At 38.2% G+C, this 11,197-nt stretch overlaps 1 long non-coding RNA gene across 1 annotated transcript; it reads left to right on the top strand.

The window, feature by feature from the left end:
* Nucleotides 1-4,661: 4,661 nt before the first annotated feature.
* LOC140010233 (uncharacterized) lies at nucleotides 4,662-6,042 on the top strand. The gene is made up of 2 exons (XR_011817529.1): nucleotides 4,662-5,627; nucleotides 5,715-6,042. It is a non-coding gene; the product is annotated as an uncharacterized lncRNA (long non-coding RNA).
* Nucleotides 6,043-11,197: the final 5,155 nt, after the last annotated feature.

Here is an 11,197-nt window from a genome sequence, read left to right as displayed (position 1 = left end):
TACCCTCCACAATTTTTTCTCTATGAAATCCCCATATACTTTATATAAGGCAATTAAGTCATTGATTGATTTAGTATTAATATGAAGGCACTATTGGTATTTCAATTAACGGCGTTATATAGGCTACTTTTTCATCAAATTTTTACTTTACATAAAATCATAGTGGAGTGAAATGAAAATTTTGAAATGTTAAAAAGATCATGTGATAATAGACAAAATCACTGGAAGGTTATATCTAATTTACTTATAATAAATTGATAATTTACTTGCTCGTACATCTTTTTGTTCTGTTTTGTTTTGTTAACAGCATGAGGTAATTGCTGCATGTCCCACTGACTAACTGTGTTTGGCAAATTTCGAAAGAAATTTCTACTATTATCTACGTTCCGCTCACGGATTCTACTAACTGGGAACAGTCAACCCGACAGTACTCCGCAATTATGACATCTCAAAATGTTTTTCTAATGTAAAGGTAGTTTAAAGATAACATCGGAGAAGTTGGAAATGTGAAGGCTGACGCTGAACATCCAATTATTCCGTTAGAAAAGAGATTTTTCTTTTCCTTGTTAAATTATACTTTAGTCCTTTATGATTTAGCGTTTTTTCACATAATTTTTCAATGATTTTAAAAGTTATGCATAATTCTCTGATGGTTTGAACCAAAGTATCAAAATGTTATAATTTGCATTTCATAGCGGAATCAACTAAAATATCAAAAGTATCCTTATGTAAATTTGAAAATTATTTGTTAACTATAAGGAGATTATCTATCTATTTTGAAAATCACAAGAGTATTATGTGATAAAATACTAAACCATTAGGGATCATATGATAAAACACAAAATCATAAGTGATTAAAATGTTATACATATTATGTTTATATATTTTAATCACTTTAGTTATTTTGATTTTTGAACAAAGGTAATATCGATATTTTCGTATTTTCCATTATAGTGGGTTATTTATGTCATTTTGACATTAAGTCCAAATTGCAAAAGATTATGCATAACTTTTGAAATCACATGTAGTGTTTTAAGGACCGAATCGAACTGGCCAATTCAATCGGTCAAACTGTGAATTGACCCTGATATCAATCCAATTCTCTGAGAAACCATAAAAGTTAAAAAAATCAGTCAAAACCATTGTACCGGAGTGATGCCAAATGAATCAGCCAAACCGGTCAAGTCCAGTTTTTAAATTTTGACTTGGAGCTTGGACCCTTTTTTTTATGGGTTGCTCACTTTTTTGAGATTTTGAATTCTATCAAAACCCAACAATTACAACTAATTGTGTGCTACTCTAATTAAGTTGGTTGATGGGCCGTTTTTTCTCAAATTAAAAAAAGCCCTTAGTTACTCGAATGTAAAAGGGCAAATTTCACTTTACCCTCTTGTAGTTTAGCATTTTTTTTTTACATAATCCCCTTATAGTTTCAAAAGCTATACATAACCCCCTCATGATTTGGATTAAAGTGTCAAAGTGACGGGAATGATCATTCTTAATGGAGTCACCTAAAATGTCAAAAATACCTTATACAAAATTCCATAAAAATTTTGTTCCAACTCCCTACAATAAGCACAAATGTCAAAAATGAATAGAATCTGCTAATTAATGCACATTTGGTAAGGTAATAGGAGGAAATTAATTATAAAATAAATGAAAAAATTGCGACTTATCAATTCCCTGCACACCTAGACCATGCTTGTCCTCAAGCATGAGAATAGCAAACCAAAATCAATTCCTGATAATGGCTATCACTCCATCTACCTTATTGCCAAGATACCGAGAAAAACACATATCAAGCATCAATGGTCAAGATCCAAGAAACATCACCTCGGTTAGCTTCTAAACTGCAAGCTCCTCCAATTTATGGCTAACTATTCTAAGAAAAAGGAATGGTCGATCAACATTTATCAGTAAACGGTCAAACTATTAACCAAAATCTCAACATTAGACGCATAGATCAACAGGCTAACTTTAATCACACATTTACACAACTTTCACATTTTTTATATTTTTGACTAGATAGTAATAATAATAGATTTAGTCTCTAGCCATTAGAACCTTTTGACGCGAACTCAAACATTGTCAGATGAAAGAGCCCGATTACTCAGCTGTAGTCGCTATAAGACCACGTACTCATAGAAATTACTATTTTTTGACGCAAGGATTGACATTTTTGGTGTAGACCCCTAGTTACTTAGCAGTAATAACTAGCAGAGTACAGCCAAATTTATTTATAACTAGGCAGCAAAATAACTCAAGATATCACATAAAATAATAGCAGCTAGCCTCATTTCCTCATACATGGAGAACTAAGGTTAATAATTAGACCAATTTGCAAGTAAAATGTCAAGCAGTTATTCTCTATGCTGAGAAAAGTTAACCAAAAATTGTAAGCATCACAAAAGCATCGATATTCACCAAAGAGATATTTTGGATTTAACCAAATTAACTTGATACACTTTTATTACTAAAATTTGATAATATGAGAATTAGAGTCAGCCAACCATCATCAATCCTTGGCAGTCACAGAAATGCTAATTACTAATAAAAATGAAAAGAAAATAAATGAAAAACAGAACAAATAACAAGAAATAAAGGAAAACATCTAAAAACTAAAAATACTAGCTGTACCACAGCTCCCCCACACCTAAATCCAACATTGTCCTCAATGGAGGTCATAAAGCAAATAAAGCAAATAGGACAATGAAACTTCCCCGAATACGTAGTGGAGGGTCCCAACCGACTGTGGAATAGGTGGGAACGGCAGAGTGAAGCCAACATGGTGGAAGTAGGCGGCCAAATTCTGAGACATCTGGGCCACCTGATCAGCAATATTCATTACCCGCTCGTCCATATGATGAACCTATTCTCGCAGGTATTGCCACTCAGAATCGGAGGCCAGCAGTGGAGGAGGTACAGAAGAGGAAGGTCCGACAGTGTCATTAGTAGATCCAGGAGCTGAAGAGGACCTGCTCGTGTAGAGAGGCGGTGACCTGGTGTTCGAATGAGTCCCGGGAGTGTAAATCAGAGGGTATCATCAACCCGCTTTATAACTCCCATTTTTAATAGACAATCGTCATCCAGAAATTTCATGTCAAAGGCCAAATGGAGATTGTGGTTTTGGAGATTAAGAACCCCTAACTGGATTGCCAGGCGTGTGATATACGACCTGAGTATCAAGGGTTTGTTTTTCTTGGCTAAAATTGCCTTAAATTGAGATGCCAACCAACACCCCAAATTTACCTTAATATTGTTCTTCATACACCAGATAAAGAAGAACTCAGGGCGCGAAAGTATACCGGAACTATCCTTGCGACCCGAGTAACTGTAAGCTAAGAAGCGCTGAATATATCGGGAACTGGGTTCCTTAAGATAAGAACTCCTGGATCTAGAAGGGTTATAACGGTCGCTTTCAACAGACATTTCCTTCCAAATATCGGGGTAGTGAGAATAAAATGATTCTTTGTAGTCACAACCACTCTCAGTGTACTCCCTAGTCTCAGCATATTCCCGAGTAATGAATTCAAATGCCAAATTGAATTGAGTAATGGAGAAATGGAACTCTTGACCCATTAGTCGAAAGTGAATCACATTTGGGGTATCTACAGTATACCCTGTAGGCAGGTCAAACTCAAAAGTAGAGTAAAACTCTTTAACCAGTTCTACAAAGGTGGGGCAAAAAATATCAAGATAAGATCGCCAACCAATGGCGGTAAACATCCGTTCAACCTCTTCCCTTATACGCAGTACATCCATGGTAAGCTTCTCATTACTTTTGCAGGGGATAATTCGCCGCTAACAACACATAGTATATCGCTGCTTATCGGTAGCCTTACTGAAGTTTAAATGACCTTCAAAGTGTGTGGGTATAGCCACGTGGACTCCTTTACCCCTACCGAGGCATTTTCGTACACCTGAAGAGAAAGGTTGGTTGGTAGGTTCATTCACAGGAATGGTAGGTTGGGGTGTAGAGGGATGAGGTCTAAGGGTTCGAGATTTAGAAGTGGATATTTGTTTAACCATAGTGTCTACCATGCACAATCACCAAGAGAAACAGAATTTTCACCAAATATATGAAGCAAGTAATCTAGAGGTTGTAACTACGTCCAATGCAACAATCAACTCAATAAGCACAAATTATTGCACAATTTATCCAACCAAAATCGCAACACACAGTCAATAGGAAGATTACTCCCTGTAGACACTAAAATTTCATTTATTTTATTCAATATTAGCTTTATTCTTGTTTATTTTATTTAATTTTTTTGATTGATAGTTAATGTTCATTTTTCTTTATTTTTATAAATTAGGTTTATTATTTTTATTTTTAAGGTATGTTTGTATTAAATTTCTAAAAAAAAGAAAAAAATTCTCACAAAAAATTCAAAATTTGTCTTTAATCCTTTTAGACTCAATTTTTTTTAAGATAAATGAAAATTGTGCAATGCATTTGCAATTAGGAATTAACATTTATTTTGTTTACCTAAATTGTTTTTGGAAAATATATAATAAATAAATGAAAATAAAAAGATAAGTGTATTAGAGGATCATTAAACAAGTGTATTAGGGGCATATTAGACAAGTGGAGTGCATGCAAATAGGACAAATGTCCTCATTCTTGGTTGACAACACATGCAAAGCGGGGTAGGTGGCAAGACACTTGGAGGCTTAGGAAAATTCTGGAAAAAAGAGGGAAATCTGGCAAAGGGATAGGCCATGGGCAACAAGGCAAGAGCAAGAAGGAGAAACAAGAAAAGAAAAAGAAAGGGTCGGAGGAAAGAAAGAAAAAGTCAAGCGAGAGAGAGAGCTGAGGGTGACGGGCTGGAGGAGAAAGGGTAGGAAACCAGAAAGAGAAACCAAGAAGAGATAGGAGATTGAGGGAAAAGAAAAGTTACGGGCAAAGGCAAGAAGGAAAGCTAGAGAGCTTTCGGGCAGTAGAGAGGAAACAAGGAAGGGAAGGCTGCGCGGGGGAGGAGCAAAGAAAACCAGAAAGGGCTTCGGGCAACAAAGGTTTTAAGAGAGGAAAAGAAAAAGGGTTTCATGGGGAGAAATCCAAAAAAAAAAAAAAAAAGAGGGGGGAACAGCTGAACAAGGAGGGTTTCTGGGATAAGGAAGCAACAGCAAAGAAAGAAAGAGAGCTGGAGGGAGAGAAAAAGCTTGGAAAGGCTACGGGCTGGGCAGGAGAAAAACCAGGGAAGAAAAAGAAAGGGGGGCTGCTACCAAGAGAGAAAAAAGAGAGCTTGGGGGAAATCTGAAAAAAAAAAAAAGAAAACAAGAGGAAGGAAGGAGCTTCGGCCTGGCTGGAGAAAAAGGAAGAAGGAAAAGTTGCAGAAAATCTGGTACCAGGCTGGCAGACCAGCCCCCTTCCAGATTGACTTCTGATTCTGATTTCTAGTTTTTGAGTGATTTCGTGGGTTCTGCACCTTCTTGGGAGGTATTAGGAGAAATTTTGTTCACAAAGCCCCGGGAGAAAACGGCTCTAAGAAAGTGAAATCTCGGCCCAAATTAGCGCCTTCATCAGGCTGAAAATTTTTTGCAAAAACAGTTCGTGGGTTGCGTCTTCCAGAACCGCTCGTTTCTTGGGGCATTTCACGATCATCTAGCGGCTTTAGTGCTCTCAGGTAATCATGGATTCCTCTCAATGTTGGTTTAATACAACTTTCATAGAGATTTGAGTCACTGATGCATGATTTTCTTCCTTTTCTAAGTTTTTAGTTGTTGCTCATGCCTGATGACGATGACTGTGGGTATGTTTGGGGATGTTGTGGTGCTATTGATAGGCTTGGTGCCGGCCCTTTGTTCATTTAATGTGAATCTGAACTAAGAATTCAATCGAGAGGCCATGAACAGATAGTGTTTCCCACATATGTAATCTGATGAACTAAAGGTTGCATTTTTGGTTCCTGTTTGTGTGTGTAATTTGGGTCTGAGAATTCTTAGGAGGGCAAAGTACAAGATTTGGGTTTGATTGTTGTTTTGGCTTGAGAGTTTGGTGCTTGTTTGATTTTGACATGAAAACCCAGAACTTGAAACCAATGAACGAACCTGGGTTCTTGCAAGTTCCTCAGCTCAGATTTTTCCTTTTATGTGTTTAGCATCATATCTTGATGATGGGTTTGGGAATTTGACAAGGACTTGAGATTGGATTTGTTGTTAAAATTGCTGCATAAGATTCCAAGCTTGTTTCGGATGAACCCAGAAACAGCGAGAGAAATTTTCAATTTTGTGGTGAATTTTAAAAAAATTCTATAAAAGGGATAATTTTGGTGAGGGAATCCGTCGGGGGGTCTTCGCATTCGCGGAATGCGAGCTCAACAGAGCTCGCATTTCTGAAATGCGAGCTCAATAGAGCCCAGAAAGTATAAGTAAAATTTTTGTGCTTATTTTTTTTTCGGAGGCAGAGATTTTTTTGTATTGAAACAAAATGTTTAAAGATCTCGCATTCGCGTTCGCATTCCTTAAAATTTTTTTTTTTCGGAGGTCAATAGAGCTCGCATTCCGCGAATGCGAGCTCAATAGAGCTCCCACACTAAGTATAATTTAATTTTTTTTGCTTTTTTTTTTGGGACTAGAGAATTTTTTCCAGAAAATAGTAAGAGCTAAATACGAGCTCCTAAATGTTTTTTTTTAAAATTTTCAAATAGCTCGCATTTGATAAATTTGACCTCCAAAAATTGTATTTAATTTTTTTGTTAGATTTCGCATTTATAAGTATGACTTTCAGAAAATTAAATTCAAACTTGCTAGAAAAAAAATGTAAAATGAAATTTACGAGCTCCAAAAAAATATAAAATTAAATGTAAATGTTGTTTGTTTTGTAGAATTTGCCTTTACTAAAATGCTGTCGGTAGTAAAATCTTATTTTAAAATCTCTACTAACATCTTATATTTCGGAGAAATGTTAGAGAAATTTTATTTAAAAATCTGTAATTGGCAGAGGAATAATTTTTTTTTATTTCAAAACTTGCACGTGCCTAAAGTCATCAAATATGTGCTCTAAAAAAAATCATATTCACAATAATCTTTTTAATATAATTTACTATACATGCATATTTCTTTTATATTAAAAAAAATTGGTAATTGTAAGGTTGGAAATACGTTATTTTATTATAATACATTTAAATGGTGGAAAAAGTACACATGCATAGTTCTTTCTATTTCATAGATCAATGTAAAAATAGAATGAAATTGTTAACATGTAAGGTGTTGACTATATTTTATGAATAAAATACTAACTTTTTTTTCCTTTTTTATCAAATAAATTTTTTTTTATCAAATTCTAATTTTCCTTTGTTATTAATGAATCGTATTTATTTGTTGACACCGATGAATATTAGTTATAAGAATCTAATAATTAATAGTCATTAATATCTGTTACAATTTCAACTGTAATTTTAGAAATTCCATAACGCAATGTTATTTAAAAAAATTATATAAGTTATTTTTATGAAGTGCATGTTATTTGTTTGGTAGTTGAAAAGGAAAAGAAAAAAATTTAAATCAAATATCTAGCGATTAAATCTTGCATGTTTTACTAATGTCTTTGATTATGGTGCAGTGTCCAGAGTCTAAAGACGGAGAAGAAATTTGTGGTGAATGGTCATCGTCTCAAGCCATATTATGATAGGGCTCCAGTTAAATGGGTAGAGACAATGCATTTGGAGGACCCAATTTGCTTGGATTAAGCAAATTATATGCTATGTCTAGCCAAAGACACTAAAGAAAGGCGCTCTTTTGGGAGGCAACCCGAATATTGATTTTATTGTTTTTAGTTGTTTATTTCTTTCATTTTATCGTTTCCTCGTTGGGTAGTATCAGTATTAATATTTCCTTCACTGCAATCAGGAAGTGAAATCTTGGCGTGCCCACGCGTTGTTTATGTCTCCTGAGATCAGAGGACGAAAACCGATTTTGGCGTGCCCACGCGGTGTTTGTGTCTTCTGAGCTCAGTGGATGTTTTGTAATCTTGGCATGCCCACGCGGTGTTTGACGACCGAAAACATGAATTCAAAAAAAAAAAGAGAAAAAATTTATTATTATTATTTTTACTACTTTCATTAAAAGGAAAAGAATAGATTATTTTTCTTTCTAAGCCTTTAAAAAAAAATATATATATATATATATAATAATAATAATAATAAAGAAATAATAAAAATAAATAAAAAAAATTTCCTTTTCTTTTTCTTCTTTTCTTTTTCTTTCTTTCCTTCTTTTCTTCTTTCTTTCTTTCTTTCTCTTCTTTCTTCCTTCTTCCCCGCTGCTTTCCCTCTTTCCCCTTTTCTTTTCTTCTTCAACCGCCGCCGCCTATCCACCCAGCTCCCCCTCTGCTCTCTCTCCACTTAGCGAACGAGCTGCACTTCAGCTCACCGCCACCAACTTGCGCGCCTCTCTCCGCTGAGCTACGCGCCGCCGCCTGCTCAAGCTCTACAACCACCATCACAGCAGCCCCGCGCGTCGCTGCCTGTCGCGCCGCCTGCGTGCCCGCCGCACTTCGGCAGCCGCGCCACCAGCTCACGCCGTCCCTGCTGTCTTCCACCTCGTGCACGCGCAACTCCAGCCCACTCACGCCGCCGTCCACCCCAGCTTTCCTCTGTCCCTCGCGCGCCGCCAGGAGCTGCCGCGAGTTTGCTCGTCCGCCACCAGATCGTGCGACTTCCACCAGCTCTCCCTTCCTCTGCTGTCTTGCGCACACCACCAGGCTCGACAGCCGCAGGCCGCGCTTTTCTCCCTCCCTCTCTCCACTTTACCCACAGCCCACGGCCGTGCCTCCCTACCTCAGCACCTCTTTCTCCTACCTCTTCGCAGCCGCCTCCTCTAAGTCACCACCTATCCAATTTAGACAGGTGGAGGTATTGTAAATTCTACCCCAATTAGTTTCACTCTCTAAAATTAGTGGTTGGATTTCTTGATGGTTAAATGAAGTGATAATTTGGGCATTTTCTAGGATAAATTTCGGACAGAGTTGGGTTTAATTGCTGCCATAGTAGGGATATTTTCTGCTATTTATTGAATTGTTGGCCGTTTGCTTTAATTTTTCCCTGTGACTCACCAGTAGTACTGGTTGAGATCTTTTGACTATCGTTGTTGCTTCTATTTGAGGATACTTGATTGTTTTAAAGTTTGAGTTCTTGTGGTTACATTGTTGCTCAAATTCTGATCTGCTGTGCTAGGCCTTTTGGTTGGTTGCCTGTGCCATTAGCTGTCCAATTGGCGGCAATTTTTTAGATTTTGGGTGCTAATGTGTCTTATTGCATTGTTGGGGGCTTTGTTTTGGTATTGTGGGTGACTACATTCTACATTTGTTAGTTGATTTGGACGGCTATTGTGGTCACTGCTTTGTTGGAGTTGTTTTTTTTATAACACTTGAGTCCATTTACTACATTTTTGGGTAATCTCTGCATCTATTCGTATATTAGAAGCCTACTGTGGCACTTCCATTGCTTATTGTGGTTGGGCTGCGTTGTTTATGCTTTTGACTAAATTGGACTTTCAGTGCTTGTTGGTTGCATTTGCTGTTTTTATTGAGGTAATTTTTATAACCTGTGGGTGCTTGAATTGTGCTTTCTATTGATTGGGTCACCTGCTAGCTACCATGGTCAAATCACGGTCTTCCTCTTCTAGGTCTAGGACCCTTAGGACCCCACAGCCCCTTCCACCCCAGCACTCCATTCCCGCCTCTGACCCCTCGCACGACCCTTCCTCCTCTGGGAGGAGGGCTCGTCTTGGGAGGCAAAGAGGCGTCCATATCTCTGACCCTATACATTTTGGGGGTTAATTGGACTTCACCAGGTTCGCCGACAAGCGGCGATATGCTGCGGTTTGTGAACGGCGGATTATCCCATGTCGTTATCGGGACGCCGCCACCTTGGGCCTCCTAAATATTCGCGTTGGTTTTGACGATTTGATTGAGGCCATTGGGTGGCTCCCCTATTCTCGTATTACTGTCCTCGCGGCCTTTGTTGAGTTAGTTAGGGAGTTCTATGCCACATTTGAGTTCGACCTCCCCACGGGTTACACAGTTTCTACCCCTAATGTCATCCGCTTTCGTTTAATGGGTCAGGAGTTCCACTATTCCATAACCGATTTCAACCTGGCCCTGGATTTTATTGATCCTATCTATGCGAGTCTCGGGAGTATGCCGAGAGTGCCTGTGACTATGTCCAGTTTTTTTTCTCCCGCTATCGCCATATTTGGGATGAGATGTCTGTAGACAGGGATAACTATGACCCTCGTCTATCTAAGGGTTCTTATCTGAAGGACCCGGCTTCTCGCTATATCCACCGCTTTTTATCCTATAGTTTCTCGGGTAGGCGAGATAGTTCGGGCATTCTATCTAAACCCGAATTTTTCTTTATATGGTGCATGCATAACAATATTAAGGTTAACCTTGGATGTTGGCTCGCGTCTCAGTTCAAGTCCATTTTGCCTAAAAAGAAGCGCCCCTTGATTCTTGGGTCTTACATTACTCACTTGGCTATTAGTTTGCATGTACTTGATATTTCTAACCATAACTTGTATATAGCCTGTCAAATGGAGCCTTTGGATATCCCGTGCTTAGAGAAAATGGGTTTAGTTCGGGAGGGCGACAATGGTTGGGAGGTAGTTCCCCCGGGTCCGCTACGCCCTCCCCCTCGGTCATCTTTTGCCCGAGCTTCCACTGAGGGCGGCGATCCTGACCCATCATCCTCCGCTCCACCCCATCCCACCCCAACGGCCGAGGAGTGGACCCAACTTCGCAATACCGTTGAGAGACTGGAGACTCGCGTAACCCACATTGGCATCAACTTACATAGCATGGCACAAAATCTGGCGGGAATTGCTCCTCAGTTCGCGCCCGATCCATCCCTGTTTTGACGACTTCAGGGAAGTACCGTTGCCCTTCTTTTACAATTATTGGCAGGATCACTATTTTGATTAAAAATATAAAGCGATAATCAAGGCAAATTTTAAAACCCTAACAACTATGAGCCGCCTAAGAATTGCAAAAGAGAGTTGATTGACATGCGATTTGGAAGAATATTTAATCAATTTTTGGGCTCCACATCCATATAGCTATCAAGATCTATGTTCATATACGTATGCTATTTTCATCAACAACACAATAAGATTTTTTTGGCTATATCCAAAGGCCACTTGACAGCATTATCTGTTATTTTCCTAACCTCGACATGCATATATTGTAAATATAGAC

The sequence above is a fragment of the Coffea arabica genome, chromosome 7c (genome assembly GCF_036785885.1).
Source record: "Coffea arabica cultivar ET-39 chromosome 7c, Coffea Arabica ET-39 HiFi, whole genome shotgun sequence".
NCBI lineage: Eukaryota > Viridiplantae > Streptophyta > Magnoliopsida > Gentianales > Rubiaceae > Coffea > Coffea arabica.
Note: the sequence above shows the minus strand (reverse complement) of the source record. Positions and strands in the feature narration are given on the sequence as shown.